Source organism: Falco peregrinus, chromosome 2, assembly GCF_023634155.1.
Source record: "Falco peregrinus isolate bFalPer1 chromosome 2, bFalPer1.pri, whole genome shotgun sequence".
In the NCBI taxonomy this organism is placed as follows: Eukaryota; Metazoa; Chordata; class Aves; order Falconiformes; family Falconidae; genus Falco; species Falco peregrinus.
In genome coordinates, this window is record NC_073722.1 from 51,323,250 (window position 1) to 51,340,695 (window position 17,446).

Consider the following 17,446-nt stretch of genomic DNA (forward strand, 5'->3'; position numbering starts at 1 on the left):
CACAATATTCAAGGCACAGCCTCACCAGTGCTGACTGCAGGGGAATGATCACTGCCCTGGTCCTGCTGGATATCCTATTTTGGATACAAGCCAGGATGCTGTTGGCCTTCTTGGCCACCTGGGCACACTGCTGGTTCATATGTAGCTGGCTGTTGACCAGCACCCCCATGTCCTTTTCTGCCAGACAGCTTTCCAGCCGGTCTTCCCCAAGCCTGTAGCACTGCGTGAGGTTGTTGTGACCCCAGTGCAGGACCCAGCACTGAGCCTTGTTGAACTTCATACATAGATTCTTTTTGCCCTCAAGCAGAGCAACACTTCCCACCCTCCACCCCCAGCCTGGTGTCACCTGCAAACTTCCTGAGGGTGCATTTGATCCCCTCATCCAGATCATTGATAAAGATATTAAACAGAAACAGCCCCAGTACTGAGTCCTGGGGAACTCTGTTTGTGCCTGGCCACCAGCGGGATTTAAGTCTGTTCACCAGCACTCTTTGGGCTTGGCCATCCAGTCAGTTGTTTACCCAGCAAAAAGTACATCCATCCAAGCCATGAGCAGCCAATTTCTCCAGGAGAATTCTGTGGAGACAGTGTCAAAGCCTTTACTGAAGTCCAGGTAAAGAGAAACATGTCTTGATTTCAACTTTCTTTAAAGGGAGTTCCACTCTGGTGTCTTATGCCCTACTGGCAATCAGCTAAGAAATGTGAAAGCTGGCGTTACGACCAATGGGAAATATGTTTATGTGCCTTTACTAAGTATTTTTGTTGGTTTAGAGTTACCTAAATTCTCTAAAAAATGCTACTAAACTGCGTGGTGCTCTGAGTAATAGGCTGTGATTTCTGGCTTAGGCGAAGGGTGTTGAGGAGCGCTCCCTTGGCTGCGGGGCTCCCTTGGCTACACAGCAGAGGCTCAGAACCCTGTCTGCTCGAGAGTGGTGTCCTGCAGTTGTCACTCACCGAGAGGCGCTAATGATCCAACAAAGCCAGCAAGCTGCTATACTTATACTTGTTCTCTTTTGTAGTGTAAAATTGAACTTTAATTAAATATCTTAATTGGGCTAAAATCCAATAAATCTAGAAATGATAATTAGCAGGAGCCAGGTCAGGCAACAACTGTTTTTTAACTTGTTATCCTGCCTTTGTAGTTTAGACAAGATCTGAGTTCTTGTATCTGCTCATGGGTTTTTTGGTAAAACAAAATTGTTCACGTTCTTTTAATCCTGGCCTCACTTTGGAGACCGTCAATTATCTAAAAAAAGCCCACAACTATAAATACAGTATGTTACATAAATATCTTAGTGCTATAGAAGAATACAATATTCTGTATTGACTCCTTACCTGGATTACTGTTGATCAACACATTCATATTATTGATTCACGAAGTGTCTGTTTCAGTCTTAGAAATCTGTGGTGCTGCTCTTGAATCAAGACCTCAGTTCTGAAAGTTCAGTCATCAATTTTTCTCAATTTCAACAATTTCTTGTTGGGATGATGTAATAGTACTTAAAAATTTTTAGTAACTCTGCTCCTTAACAAGAATGGAGATATTCTTGTGTAAAACCACATTTCCAAAGAGGAGTTTAAGGAGGCTTCCCTTTCACTCCATGCCTCCAGCCTTTGGAATTAGAGTGGATTGCACTAAAATTTCCAAATACAATTACCAAGTTTCATGGAGCTTACATTAAGCAGGTAGTGTACACGTAGGAGAATCTAGTTCTGTGTAAATGAATCATGTTCTCCTCCCTCTGCAAACATACTGATGACTTGCTTGTAGCAGTACTAAGTCATATTTTATAAACATCAAAACCAAAAGGGAAGGGATAATTTATCCTATTGTAGTGCAGCAGCTAGAGGATCTCATGGGATAAAGTAGTGATTTACTTTCTGTTATCTTCTGGGTGAAGTAGTACCAATAAATATCAACTGTAGGTAAATTTTATTTTCTGCCTAAATGTTATTGTTTGGCTTGGTATTTAAAAATTGATGATAATTAGGTGGCTAAATCATAAGTATAGTATTCAGTAAACCTTAAGTTATTTTTTTAAATTTTAAAAACAATTCTTCCTTTGTGCTTTGTGTTCAGTGGTCTGAAATTAATTAACTGTGAACCCATCAAATTTGAAATACAGTAATATTTTATAGTTAGCAATGTTCCAGTATAAAGTTTAATTGAATTTTGTTTATTTTACAACAGCTGTTATGCTTTCAGCAAATAAATTGCCATAGTGAAAGAGTATTTTGAAGAATCCCATGAGGACTTTAAAAAGCTTCTAAGTGAATGAGATGGTTTGCTCGTGGCTGGGTGCCAGGTGCCCACCAGAGCGGCTGTGTCAGTGCCCTCCTCAGCTGGGCAGGGGGGAGGAAATGTAACGAAAGGCCCGTGGGTCGAGATAAGGGCAGGGGGGTCACTCAGCCAGTACCGACAGGGGCAAAACCGACCCGACTTGGGGAAATTAGTTTAATTCATTACCTATCAAAATCAGAGTAGGATAATGAGAAAATAAAAACCAAATCTTAAACCACCTCCATGAGCTGAGGGCACAGCCGGCCTCGCTGTGGCCTTCACCGCGGGCTGGGGGGGAACCTCTGCTCTGGCGCCTGGAGCCCCTCCGGCCCTGCCTGCACCCACCGGGTGTCTGCGGGGCTGCTGCTCGCACACCTGCTCACTCCTCTCTGGCTGCAGTTGCTGTTGTGTACCGTTTCTTTCCCCTCCTTAAATACTTTGTCCCCCTGCTGCTACCACCGTCGCTGATGGGCTCGGCCTTGCCCAGCGGCAGGTCCATCCTGGAGCCAGCTGGCGTTGCTCCATCGGGCATGGGGGGAGCTTCTGGCAGCTCCTCACAGCAGCCACCCCTGTAGCCCCCCGCTACCAAAACCTTGCCACACAAACCCTGTACAGTGAACCTTGGCTGTGTGATGTCAGAAGAAATTTTGTGCAGGTTTGCTCAAGGTGATACATGTGGAAATGAAGAATTGTAGTGTTTGCTAAATTTTAAGTTATAATGTATGCATGCAACCTAGTGACCAGCTTAAAAGCCTTTGGGCTGTACTGAACCAAAAGAAAAAAATCCCATTACCCAGACCTGTTAGGTGGTAGGCACAGGGAGCGGTAGTCAGCACCCTGATGCCCTCGCTGCCACATAAATGGTGATGTTCACAGCATTAGTCCTTTGTAGGCTTACCTTTTAACAAAGGAGATCTGTGCCAGAAATACAAGTTCAAAGTATACATCTATCGATGTTAAACCCTTTAGGCACTTCTAAATGACACTATTAAAAATGTTATGTTTGCCTGGTTTAGAGAGAAGATGTCTAAGAATTGCTGTGCTGGTCTGAAAATTTTTATCTTGGATGCATATGTATATTCTATATATATTTAAATATATATATAAACTATTGCTTTGCGGAAAAGGACTAAGTATAAGCCAGCTGAATTCTGTCTAAGGTCTGCATCCCTTTTACAGGGCTTCAATATATTTTATCAGCAACATGTGCACTTCTGCTGATGTTGCACTTTCTTTGACTTTATTGTTCTATTGTCCCTAATAAATATAGATACTTTGATGCAGTAGCATGCATATGTTAGTTCTCTTTTTCTAATATATCTTTGCTGACTCAAGCAGCAGTCTGTTTCATCTGAAACTTTATTTACTGGGAGGTGTTTATATAAATACACAGTAAAAAAGGTCATATAAGAGTGATTTATCAAATGTGGGAAAACCAAAGGTAAAAAAGAAAGCCAACAAAAAAACCTGAAACCAGACAAAAAATTTATCAGAACACTTCTATTCAGAACTGAAGTTATAAATGGTAGTGCAATACAGGTTTTTAAAGTTGGTGTTATAAAGAAAGTGAAAAATAAATTAATACTTTTAACTGTGTCAGGAAAATGGATCAGATCATAATATCGCAGGTAATTTTGAGGAAACCATCTTAACAGATTTGTAAATAAAAATATGTAGTACACTGTATTTGGAATTGCAAAGAATTTGACTTGGTATTTCCTGACACAATGTTAGAAGAATATTAGTTTTAAATTAACTTGTTACGGAGCAAACAAATTTAAAGCATGTTTATACTTCTCCTGGAACTGGGCTTACTACTTTTTTTTTTAATTTTGCAAACTTAGTAGGGCAACAAGACATTAAAAAAAAAAGTGTGTGTGTGTGAGGATGAACCAGTAAAAGAAGGGGCGGTTCACTCTGCACAGGTGTGGTAATGAGAACACAGCGCTGAGCTGCAGTTAGGCATGCTGAGCTTGAACTTTATGAGCTGGCAAAGTATGAAGTGAAATAAGCTGAGTTATGTTACTGCTGACAGGCCAGCAAGAATTTTAAGCTCAGCATATATCATGACGATAAGAGCAGCAAGGAGCTCCTTTGTGGAAATGTTAGAAGTGGGTTTGTGTCTGTGCCCGGTCCCCATGCTTGTGTTCCTGAAAGGTGAGTATTATTCACATTTGTGTGAAGAGATCTCCAAAAAACCGAAGGGAGTGTAACAAATGCAAGAAATCCCTGCCCAGCGCAGAGTATGTGCACTGTGCCCCTCAGTCTGGCTCCTTCCCATGTCACCACTATGGAGCATGGCTGTTTTACAGGGATATTGCATGTTCCAGCTCAGGTTCCTCCTGACCTTTGTGAACACCAGTGTGATGCTCTGGTGGGGTCACTGTGTCTGGGGCTGAGGCCAGGGTGCTGGTCATCTCAAAAGAAATGGACTTTTCCTGCCAAAAATGTAGCCATTTCTGAACAGCATTTGATGACAGTATCCTGCTTTGGTGTATAGTGTATGTGTTGCTGTGTGTATGTAAATTTATATATACATATATATATATATATATGTCTGTGAGGAGAGAAAAGAAAAGGCTTTGGGAGGTGTGTTTCTACTTTTATTTACTTAGTAGAGCAAGATTAGTTTCTCTAATGTATCGTGAGAAGGTTGCAGCAGCCATATTTCTAGGATACTCAGGTTTCCACAGCTGGTATTTCCAGGTCCTGCTAGGGAGGCTAGAACCAAACTCCATGATATAAAAGTGAAGGCAAAGCTCTGTTAAAATAGAACGCAGTGGATTTGTATCTTTCTGTTCCTTAATGACCAAAATTGCTCCAACATACTTTCCTCAATCCCTGTTTGTAAATGTTCACTTCTCAAGAAAGGCCAGTGACTCTTTATACTGGCCAAGGTAGTATTTGGAGGCAAGAGCACACACCTAGCTTTTGTTAAATCCAGTTGATGTCAGTGGAAGAGTTAGTCGAGGTCTTGGCGTGCAGTCTTTTAATCAGGTCTGAAACACGACAAGCAATCTTCAAAGCCAGCTTATGCTGAACTAAGAAGACTTGTTCTGACTTTATTTAGATATATATCGGCCAGATCATCTCTGGAAGGAAAGGTCTTTAGTATTCATGGCATACGAAGGGTATTAGTGTGATGAGGTTGGAAAGAAGTGATGAGGTATTTGTTTCCAGTGGGAAAGAGAGAGTCAAGATGGGAGAGGAGATGGGGCAGAGGGAGAATATAATCCAGTATATATATATATATAAAAAAAAAAACAACCACCACCCTGTATTGAGTTGTAGTTTTAGAAACCAGTAATCTTAAACTTTCTTTTGTATGTGTGATGTGTGGCTTTGGTGCTGCTATTGAATTAAGAACCAAAAAGGTCAAAGTCTTTGCTCTTTCTGTGCCTAGTAGTAACTGAAACAGGGCTTGTAGTGTTCAGTTTTAGGGACTGAAAAATCTAAGGTAGATAAGTTGCACTTATCAACATATATTGATTACCTATTTTAAGAAATATCACTAGCTCTTTACATCTCTGGATACCTACATACCTTCTGACTGGTAGATGCATTTTCAGTAATAGTTGTAAAATTCTATATGATGGGTTGTAAAGCATGCCACTGTCAGGCATGAAATCCTCATGGTAGAAACATCTGAAGAATTCAGTTTGGTACATAACTGAACTGGAATTAACAGAGAGCTAGAGTGTAACAGCCAGTATGCTTACATGTTACTGCATCTCTACAGCACTCCCTTATGGTGCGCTTGGTGAAATGGCTGGGGAGGGATGTCACACCATCACTGGGTAATTGTTCTGTAAAGGCAAGTACCTGAAGAGCATTTGAATTGATTTTTTTTTTCTCCCATCCCCCATTACTATGATTTTAATTGGAAGCAGCTCTTTGTTCATGTAAAACTAGCGTGCAGTCCTTCACTGAAAGATAGTGATGTCTTTGTATCAAACAGTGCCTGTTTCAAACTATTATGCTTGTCTTTGTTTAATTGGACTTGCTGAGGTTTCTGGGAGAATGAAACTTTTATCATCTCCTCCTGTGAATCACTTTAACATGCTGTCTCTGAGCAGAAAAATATCCCTTTTATGAGTAGGTGGAATAATATGCTGGCTGGGTGCTGATATTTATTAAATTTTAAGTCTTTGTCAAAATGTGGAAGAAAACCTGATTGCATTGAGAAGCACAGAATTTGCAGATGTATCTACGTGTGTCATTTTTATGATCATTATGAAGTCTTTATTAAGCACCCAGGATCTGCGCACTTTGTAGCTGCTATGCATGTCTGAGAAATGTAGATATTGGTAACTGCTGTTAGAACTGAAGCATTTACTAATAATAGACTACAAACCTAACATCAATGAGATTGCCCAATTTGTGTCTTAATAGAGCAAATTGATGCTGTTGGGTATAAAAGCGCAGGTTTCCTTCCAAGGCAGGGTTAACTTGTGAGCTGCAGTCCAAGCACATAGGACTCAGCTGTACCGAGTTCTTTTCACAATTTGTTGCTGACTCACTGGGTGACCTTGGGTAAACCTCTTCCCTTGGCATACGCGGTCTGCAAGGGAGAAGTACTAGCAATGACCTGTGTAGTTATTCTTGGATGATGAGTTCTGTGAAACTGTGGATTTGATGTAAAATATTTGTTTAGTTTCTTGTTTTATTTAGCCTTACAATAGACACTGTGTGTCAGTAGTAAAAAGGAAGATAGGGGTGTATATGTCAAGGGGCAGAGGAGGGAACTGGGATGGGGAGTTGGTAACTAGTTTGTAAATGGGGTGTCAAACTACTTTATCTTTGGCCTCCTTAATTTTGGAGTATATGCTAGCTGATCCTGCAGCACTGTTAAGAGGGCTGTATTTTGAAAAGCAAAATAATAAGAAAAGTTAGTGCTGAAATTTAAAAATCAAATTTATCCCAACTTAATGTTACTTCTAATTTGACTAGGTATGGGTTTTTTGTATGCATACATGTCTGTGCCTAGGAATATGTATTTTACAGAGTTAGAAAGAGATAGCAACATTATGGTGGACTGTGTCATGGATCTCTGACATCTTATCTACCCCTTCTTGATGGATAATTCTATCCTGTTCAGACAGAATATATTCTAGCTTTCCAAATCCTTTGACCTGTTTCAGATAGCTACCGTTCTTCCTTTTTTTGAACAAACTGTCCAAAAAATTAGTTACAAGGGTTTGTAAAAAGAGCAGCCTCTAAAGACAAAATTTATCTCATTAGTGGAAAAGGTTAAGGGAAATACTGTGTGATCCTACAAGATCTTTGTAACATTGTAAAGCAGAAGCTTATACTTTTCCAGTTGTTCATGTGATACCAGCTTCCAGCTGGCAAAGATCCTTGGCATAGCACTTGGCTCTCTTTTTGGGTTTTTTTTGTTGTTGTTTGGTTTTTTGGTTGGGTTTTGTTTGTTTGTTACTTTTACATGTATTCATTTAAAATTTTATCTTATAGAACAACGTATTTTAAGAATTCTGGTACCTGTAAGGATCTGGCTAAGGATCCTGCTAAAGGAAGGACTGCCACAGGGCTCCAAGAAGAGTTTTGTCAATAGTTTGTCAAAATCTCTGAAAAATAAAATGCATACAATGAAATATCACTGTTGTGACACAGTAAAGGTTTCTTATGAGTACACAAGGGAATTTAAAGTGGATGCTATTATTTGTAGCAGTAGTCACATGGCAGTTTCTAAACTCATGCTATATGCTGATGTGAAAATTTATTACTTTTTAATTAATCATATAAAAGTCAATTAAGCTAAATGAATAAAGTCTAGCCTTTGCATGAGGGCTTTTTGTGGTTAAGATATAAGAAGCAGGCTTCTGATTGTTCATACTCTAGGAATCCAGCTGTTTCTGTACAGGGCCACCCATATATATATTTGCTCATACCCATATAAATGCTAAATGAATGTCATACATATTTATATACTGCATGAACTGCTGAGGCAAAATAGCAAATAAGCCGTACGTGAGAGAAGCTAAAAGGCCCGAGTAGCCTAATAAATCTTGCATTAGGCTTAAGTTTAATAATAAATACTAGGTCCTGGGAAGCACTAGTGGAAAAGTAAGTTCTTTTTGGAAGCTGAAACCTTTGCTTTTCTATTGTGTGAAGGACTTCGGACATACAAGTACGTGTAATTGCCTTATTGGTGAGAGATGTATGAAGAATTTTTGTTCAGGCTTTAAAACTCAAAAATCTTGAATATCCAAAACAGTGAGGAAGACAATTATTCCACGAGTAAGCTTATATTCCCTTCAAGGGCCAGTCTAAGTGGTGATCTTACATCAGCAATCTTGGTCACTCTGGTAATGCAGCACTGAACGCTGTGTGTGGAAGTAGGGAGGAAAAATAGTTCCCAATTTTATCTTTGCTATAGGTGATGTAGTATGGATGGCTGTATAATGCTTTGACATTACTGTCTCTCTTGAATTTGTATGAATCCTATGGTAACGTAAACATTAATGTTGTACTTATACAAGGATAGTCTGATTTTGTAAGACCCGTTAGCTGTATGGAAGCTATTCTAAAAGCTAATTTGGTGTGAAAGAAGGTGTCTCGGAGGGGTGAGCCTTCAGGAAGCAGGCTGGCTCCTTTGACAGACTTGGGAACAAGAAGAGCTCACAAACTCATGTAAACAGGCTGAGGTGTCACCAGCCTCAGCCTTCAGCAAGGAGATCTGAGTCGGGGAAAACATTTTATGTTGAGTGTTTTTTGGTTTGTGTTTTTTTTTTAATGTAAAAAAAGATTGGTTCTTAGTGTAAAGAGGCTCTGTAGTCTCTGGCCACACTCACTAAAAGCTCATTGAATCTGTTTTTTAACAGCATTAATGCACTTGATATTTAATGAACACAGAATGTCATTCATAACTTTATTAGTTAATTATTGGTAGTCTTTAAGGATGTAATTTCACATGGATAACTCTCCCCATATGATTGCTACTTCATCCCAATCATCTTAATTACCGAGAAAGTTTTTGTATATCTTTATTATAAATAAGCACCATGTAGGATAGAAAACATAATTTGCCTACTTTTGAACACACAAGCAACTGTGTCCTGCAGTTGGCACACCGTATTTGTCACCTAAATCTAGTAAATGCTGTAACTATTTTCCAAGTGTGTTTTGTGGTGTTAAATCAACTGTACAAACAAGCCACATTCACGTTCTTCCGAAACGTCCATTCAAGAATTAGTATGCTTCCTACTTCAGAAAAAAAAGAGAATGATTAGGAAGATTTTTCTTTGCATAGACAATCCAATTAAAACAACAAGGTGTCACGAATGATATCAATTCCTATGAAAGCACTGTTGTATGATGTGATGCCTACCAGCCATTTGTAGGCCCTCCTGGGAGTTGCGGCTTAGTAGTCTACAGTAAGGCAATAGAGAACAACTCAGAAACAAACTTCAATTCTTGACCTGTTTTTGGTAGCCCACTACTGCTGACAGAAGTTTAAATGAACCCCAAGGAGTGACTTGTTATGGAGATGCCAAACCAGAAAGCTATAATATGGAGGAGGTAGGGAAGTGAGCGACTACTTTTATGTCTGTCATTGTTTCTAGTACCCAGATAAAAATTCTGTGTTTTGACTGTCAAAGACATATTTTATAATAAAAATGAGATTAAAACAGATCAAGAAAATTCCCATCAGTATTCCTGGTAGTGACTGAAGAAGTGTTTGTGGGCAAGAACTTGCTGCTTATTAGGATTTGATTTCTGCTATATCAACCTAAAAGTTGATACTAAAAAAAAAAGTAGGGAAAAGCTCCTGAAGTAATTCTGTCCTCTTTGTTTGTTCACTATATAAAGAATGGAGATGGTGTTTGCACATTTTGCTAAGTGTACATTGCTGAGGATATGTAGAATGGCTTGAAAATGCCACGTCATAGTATTGTAAGTCTTTGTGTTCAAAGGGTATGCCTCTGTGGTGTGATCTGTGCTTTTTGTACCTCAGGCCATGATGCATTCACAATGTTTTACATTGAAGCTTCCATCTAGATTCTTTTTTTTTTTTTTTCTCCTTCTCCCATTCTCCTTTAGTGCAGCCACAGAGAAGGCATCACATTTTCTGGTTGTAATATGGTGTAGTAGGTGAAGACTGAATGGGTAAAGTAGAGAGCAAGTGATGTATATTGGGTACCAATGTTTGTTGCTGATGTGACATGTCGACAGCAAGAACAAATCCCGTTCTTGAAGGGCTTTGTCTATGCAGCTTTTATTTATGTGTAAATAAATTCTTTGCTCTGCTGGAAATCCCAGGGGATCTGGTACCAAAGCAAATGTCACATCCTAAGAAATCAAAGACTGGAGGCAAGAATGGGAAGATGCCGTCTTCTTGTGTGTAATTTATATGCCTGACAAATAGATGTCTTACTGACAAATTACACCTCAAATTAATATTATGGATATAAAGCTTTAGAGTAGAAAACAAGGTAGTGTAGTAAAATGTGATGGGTTTTTTTGAAAGTACGTTTTTTTAAATACTTGAATATTTGGTGGTAAGAAGGAACCCTTCCCTCCGTCCTCTAACCTGTCGATTAGAATAGCTTCTGAAAAAAAGCCAGTGGTAATGTACATTCCCGTTACAAAGCATTTGCCAAGCAAAATTTCTAGCAGCTACTGGAGAGGACTCACAGATATGCTCGGCACTGTATTCCCAAAGGAGTTGTCATTTATTTGGGTCATTCTTGTCACTGGCTACCATGTTTTCTGTTTAGTCATTTTAAAACCAAAAAGCCTTGTTTCCATAATGTCTTCAAAATTTAGATCAGCTGTACAATGATCTAGGGAGGGCTTCTGAAACATTCGGGGAAACTGCTTTGTTGTTAGCACATGCTAAGGATGTGAGTGTTGTTTATCTTATTTTTTTTTCTCTGAAGATTATAGTTGGTCCCTACCTGTTACTGTTTGAGTTGTGAAGGACAGGAGGAAGGGTTTGGAAAAAGGAGTTCTTTTGAGATCCATCCTGTGGTGACACAAGTCGAGGCGGACTGAAAAAAACACTATGTCTGCATGGCTGGGTTCGGACAAAATGGCCTTTATTGTTTATACAAACTATTTATATATCTTAGACAGTACAGGTGTTAGACCCTGATAGGTTTTTGTGTCCTTCTTGCTTGCTATTTGCTGTTGCTATAGGTGCTGTGGTTCTAAGTTCCGTTTCTTCACATCCTGTTTACATACCTGACAATTTGTGGCTGTCTTAAAGGTACATGGCTAAGTCTTTGAAGTCAACTAACTTGTCTGCAGACCAGCTGCAGACCCCAACACCACCCCCACCACACACACATTCACCACCCCAACCCCCCTTGCAGTCTGCAGGACATGTGTTTATGGACTGCACGTGACATTACCCCAGTTGTCAGTGGAATTGTCCTCAACTGTTCTACTTTCCAAGAAGAATTACAAAATATCTTTCCACCTTAGTAATTATTTTTTTTTTAAACCTTCTGCAAGCAATGCACTGTGTTTAAGAGTTAAAATGGACTAAGGTTCCCCATACGAACAGATCTCACTGAAATCTCTGAGAATCTGAATGCTTTCTTATTCTGGGAATCTAAAGGAAAAGAGTAGGTTGGCGTCAGTGTTTACTCTCTTACCTTTAAATTTATATTGCTCCCAAGATATGAAACTACCTCATACTATGGAATAATGTGTAGGAAACAGAAATTTCACCAAAGATTCTATGTTTGTAATTAAAAGCCCAAATGAACAAACTTGGATAATTTCTAACCTTTCCTAACTGGGAAGTGTTTACAAGTGTTGCAAGTCATTTCCATGTAAACAGAAATAAAAACCTTCATTTTTATAACACTGAACTTTTGTCTAGAGAGCCATTATATATTAAAGAACACAACTGAGTTGACTTTCTCTATTTAGCATGTACTGCCATAACTACAGGATATGCATATGTTGGTGACTTTATTACCTTGAGTGAAATTAGCAATTTATCACAGCTCATCTGTCAAATGATTTCTGTAATAGTTTTGGCTCCTGGAGTTTATGGTGTGCATGATATATTTTGAGTTGAATGAATTTGAACAGGTGTGGTTTATGCTCTGTTTGTAGGTTAACAGATACATTTCCACAGCAACAGCTTCCCCTCTTTATCCTTCCCCCACTGCCATTCAAAGTAGATTTAGTTTAGCAGTTACTGGAAATGAGAAATTAAGTATCCAATTATTTTAAGTTATTTTTGTATTACTGTATCTTTTAAGAAGCTATAGGAAGATTACTGAAGGATTATTGGGTTGTAGGTTTCCAGTGGTTGCTGGTTATTCTTTGTGAATAGCACTCTAACAATTTCTAGTAGCTGGCATAATTGAATGTTCTAAATTTGCCATAGTTTTTTGCAAGACAATTGCCAAAGAAGGGGGTCATCTTTCTTAATCTCACTTGTATGCTATGCCACTGAAACATCCACTTTAAAAAGTGGATATTGTCACTTCACTGTACTATTTTTATTATATATGCTATTATTAATGCAACTTGAAATTGCAGGTTCTATATCTATGTTTCATCCTTCTCTCAAAACATTCATAAACACTGTTCTCTTTCTATAGGGAGGCCAGTTGGCCAAAATATGTATCTTATTAACGTACTTTTTATTTCAAAATTTACTAGAGAATTTAAATACAACTGTTAATGATGAGTTTTCTAAAATCTAAGAACTTCTCCTTTAGAAGAATTGGTATCATGCCATAAATAGATCTGCTAAAACAAGTACATTTTTAAATGTAGACAACTTACCTGGATAACTTGTGACTTTGAAGTCATGGGGTTTTTTGTCTTTTTTTTTCTTTGGAGTTGTGTGGGTGTTTTCTGTTTTGTTGTCATCTTACCAGCCTGATTGCTGTCTTTACTTGCTTTTTACAAGTCAGTTCTTGTTTCTCTTAGATTTTTCTACATTTACATGTTAACGTGGGAAACCTTCTCTTTCCTTTTTATTCAAATGTATTCAGATTGCTTCCTGAAGGCCAGAAGAAAGCAACAAAATGTTTCATTATGTGAAATAACACTATCGGGATATTTACGAACAGGGCAACTCAAAAAGGATGGTGAAGATAAGGTGAAATCAGAGGTATCTGATGTCATAAAAAATAGAGGCTCTTGGTCTCCCTCTTCCCCTGAGGAGGTTTGTTACTATATAAATAGTTCCTCTTTTCCAACTTTCTGTGCTACTTAAAGATGCTGACTAAGCTGTTTCAGCACTTTGATCTCCTGCCATGATCAGGCCCTAGCTGTACTTTCATCCTCTTCAAAAGTATTCTCTCCCAGCAGTGAACCTGGCCCTAAGGAAATGAGTATGCAGATTATTATTTTTTTTCTTACTTCATTAAATACTGCCTTGATGGCTGTCTTTATTGAACAAGTAAGTTCATAACCTTAAACAAACCACTGCAAATGAGTACAATGCTTCCCAGCAAAGGGAATAGTTTGGGAGTTACATTTTTGGGACTGGTACTGTTGGATACAAGCCTGATGCATTTTATGTGAAGTACAGGTTTTTGTGAAGGCTTGAACCATGTACATGGTAATAGAGATATGCTTCATGTTTCAGTGCTCTCCCGGCTCCCAGCTCTCCTGCCCAAAAAACAGGGAGTTTGATTCTGTGCCATGTGCCAGCCCTCTGCTTTGGAGATCCCAGTATGGCCGTGTTTGCACTAGACATTGCTGAAATTTGTTTGTCTTTCCGGATCACTTTTACTCAATCACTGGCTTACACTTTAACACAAAGGGTGTACTATGAGAAGTTTTATCATTGAGGAGACTTTACTCTCTTTGCGTACCCCACAGCATAAATAAAGGTGCTGTCACAAGTAGAGACTCCAGGAAATAGATGATACTCATTAAGGAACTTGAGTTTCTTCTAGTCATTAAGCTTTCAGAGTGCTGTTTTCCATAAGGATATCTCCATAAACATAATTTTCTTTTTGTAAATAGGTTTTTCTGTGCATGGGAAATATCAATCCAAAATAACAATTAGTATATATATCAATAAGATTTGAGTGTTTCCCCTTGTGATCAGAACATGTTGAAATAGCATCAAGAAATGTGAAATGAAGCAATATGAAGGCTTTGTGCATCTCTTCTTAATGGCTTTTTTCAGAGAGGAAATTGTCATCGTTACCTTTGCTGTACAAGAGAGTTATACACAGAAGAATAGAATTCAGGTTTTCTGAAATTCAGTCTTGTCCTCTTTTCAACAGAACACATGATAACTTCCTTATGTTGGTATATTTTGAGGTTTTATAAAGATCCATGACAGTGGCCAGTCTGTATGGGACAATTTATAAGCGGCCACTGTGACAATTTAAGCCTGTAGGCCAAAACCAAGTAACCTGTGTTGGAATGGAATACGAATTTAGTGTTAGCTATGCTGCGTTAACAGTCTGGATTGATGTGGTCTAATTGGCAAGTAGCTTTGCAGTTTTTGTCTTGCTTTCATTGAGGGCTATCTAGTAAAAAAACGTGAAGTAAACTCTGCATATGTGTTCTTAATATAAAGAAGAGGCCATGCTTGTAATTCTGCATGATAGATTATTCTGCTGCATTGTTACCCTGTGTATATATTTTTTTTATTACATTGCTACCATCAAAGCTGTTAATCAAATTTGATTTGTATTAAATCTCTTTTCTTTTGTTTAACAGATGATGTCACTAATATTGCTCAGAAATCCCTCCTTGCTGATGAAAAAGAGAACGTGCTAACAGGACTAGGCATTGTGGTGTGGAAAGTCCCAGTACAAACATACCTAGTGACTTAGCTACTGGCGCTGCTCAGTCTTCACCCCTGTAAGCTAAAATCAAACACCGCTGCCTCAGCAACCTGTGGACAAAAGAAAGGTACTGTGCATTGCAAGCATGTTTGTTGGGTAGAATGAGAATAAATCTACAGTACAGATATGATGTTATCAATTTATTAGAGACAATATGATTTGAAACTTCAAGTTTGAATTTTTTTTTTTTAACTGAGCTATATTTTAAACCCAACTAGATTTTGCAGGCAGTAAAATAAACCAAATCTCTACAAAGTTTTTGTCTTTGCTTGAATATGATTTACATAGAGACTTTCTATATTCAGTGAATAAATTTATTGATGATACGAATATTTTCCTACTGAGATTTTTCTTTATTTACTTTGTAAGGCATTCCCCTGCCCATGGCATCTAAAATATGCGGTACAGAATGTTGTTCAGTGTCCTAAGCTTATCATTTGCTTGCTAACTTGACTGCTGTCTTGCTTCATCTATACCTGTCACCATTAATAAGAAAGACTTTAGTTACTTTTGTCTCAGTTGGATGCTAAGCTTCTTTGACAGACTTTCCAACCTTCTGTTGACTTTTGTGTTTATAGTATACACGTGTCTGGGTGTTCAGAAGGCAGCTATATATACTATGCATAAAACCCCACCACAATATTTTGTTTGCTTCAAGGATCATCTACTATATGGGGAAAATTGTCAGTTTCCTCCTACTGGGAGGAGTTTAGTAAGGATGACAGTTTAACACAGTGCCTAATTCCTGGCTTTTTCATCTTGTGGTAGTCCTGTAGTGGAACTGCAGTGATGATACAGCTACTAGGATTAGAAATGTTAGGAGAACTGGGCAACCACCACTCTGTGTAACTGTCCTTACTGTGGCAAAATGCCACTGGCCCCTGGAAATGATATTTTAATCAAGATTAATGTTGCAAATATAGTTGAAGTTCGTCAATAAACTGTAATGCAGAAAGAAAAGGAAAGCAACAGTAACCCAGGAAATATCGTTTCCTAGTAGATGCTTTGCAGTTTGTGTATTCAAATTGTTGTGCCTCTGCTGCTCATCAATCTTGCCATTATATTTGATATAGTGCATAATGAAAACTTACTTTTCATTTCTGAATGGAAGGGTAAAGTATGACCTTAAGTAAGGCAAGTGTTATGGGTAATGACATCTGTAGAGTGCATGATCATTACTGAAAAATTAATGAAGAAGGAAAGAGTAAAGTGAACAATACAGGGTATAAAACATGCCTTAGGGTCTGTCTGGGTAGTATTTGCTTGTCATCTTTGACACTCAAATACAGCTAATAGTTGATTAGTATCTTTGATTTTAATGCTTCAGAGAATTTCTTTGCAGTATAGTCATTATAAAGTAACATTCAGAGTGAAAAAATATGTCTCAAGTAGTTTGGTGTTCATTAACTAACTTTTACTATAGAGAATAATTATAATAACTAAGTTTGTTTTGGGGGCAACAGATAAACTAATGTGACCCTAAATTTTCTCCTCTGTAATTGGGAGGGCAGTGCAACATTTACTTCTGATTGGGTTTAACTCTTTAGGGAAAATGCATGAGAAGCTTCAGTCATAGATGTATATGGAAAAAATAATCTTTGTGTCTACTTAAAAATAACAGAAAGTAGATGATGCTGATTTTGAGAAGAATTAAAATGCTGAACTCTAAAACTAGCTGTTGAATATTATAATTTGGCTCTCTGCTAAGGTGCATGTGTTTTGATTTTTAAATTTCAAAGGAATGCTATTTAAAGTTATGCTTTTCCCCCTCTGTTGTCCTTCAGTCTGTCCTGTTCCTGTACATCCAAACAGTTGAACATAGATTAACAGATTGATTTAGACTTAATATTTTATTTAGGTGACTCTGCATAATGAAAATGAAATGCTTAAAACATGAGTCTTCAACAACTAATGTATTTTGGAAAGTGATTTTTGTCACATGCAAATTATCCATAAGGATAATTCCTATTGGAACTAGCTTATGAAAATTTGAGCAGAGGGATTTCATCCTCTGGATTGCTTATGCACATTTGCCGAATGCTACAGGGAAAAAACCTCCCTATCTGGTCCCTAGCTTGTCTTACTTGATTAGTCATATTTCTTGAATATTAATTTATTTGGCTAGACTGTTTCTGATATCTCCAAACTATCTCTTTGGAACAGTTCTGTAAACACAAACATTCTTGCAGGTATGGGTGGACACTTTGCTTTAGTGGAAGACTGGCTACTTCTGTGAAAAATCAGGATTACTTCAGTGTGTTGGGTATAGAGCCAGGCACATTTTTAAAATGGCTCTTTGTTTGTTTTGCTGACTGATCATGAAATCTACCAAAATTGATCTTTTCCCCCTCTCTTTAAATTTACA

The 17,446-nt window shown here is 38.1% G+C and overlaps 1 protein-coding gene across 3 annotated transcripts in view; it reads left to right on the forward strand.

Annotated features, from left to right (window-relative positions):
* The window catches only part of JAKMIP1 (janus kinase and microtubule interacting protein 1), a 249,917-nt gene that overhangs the window by 39,231 nt on the left and 193,240 nt on the right, over positions 1-17,446 (forward strand). For 2 of the 3 annotated variants that reach the window (XM_055797330.1, XM_055797328.1), the window contains exon 2: positions 14,954-15,148. The gene's annotated coding sequence lies outside the window, so the exon portion shown is untranslated. Of the gene's footprint in view, positions 1-13,263; positions 13,437-14,953; positions 15,149-17,446 lie in introns of all 3 variants that reach the window. The other variant, XM_055797329.1, reaches the window with a different exon arrangement.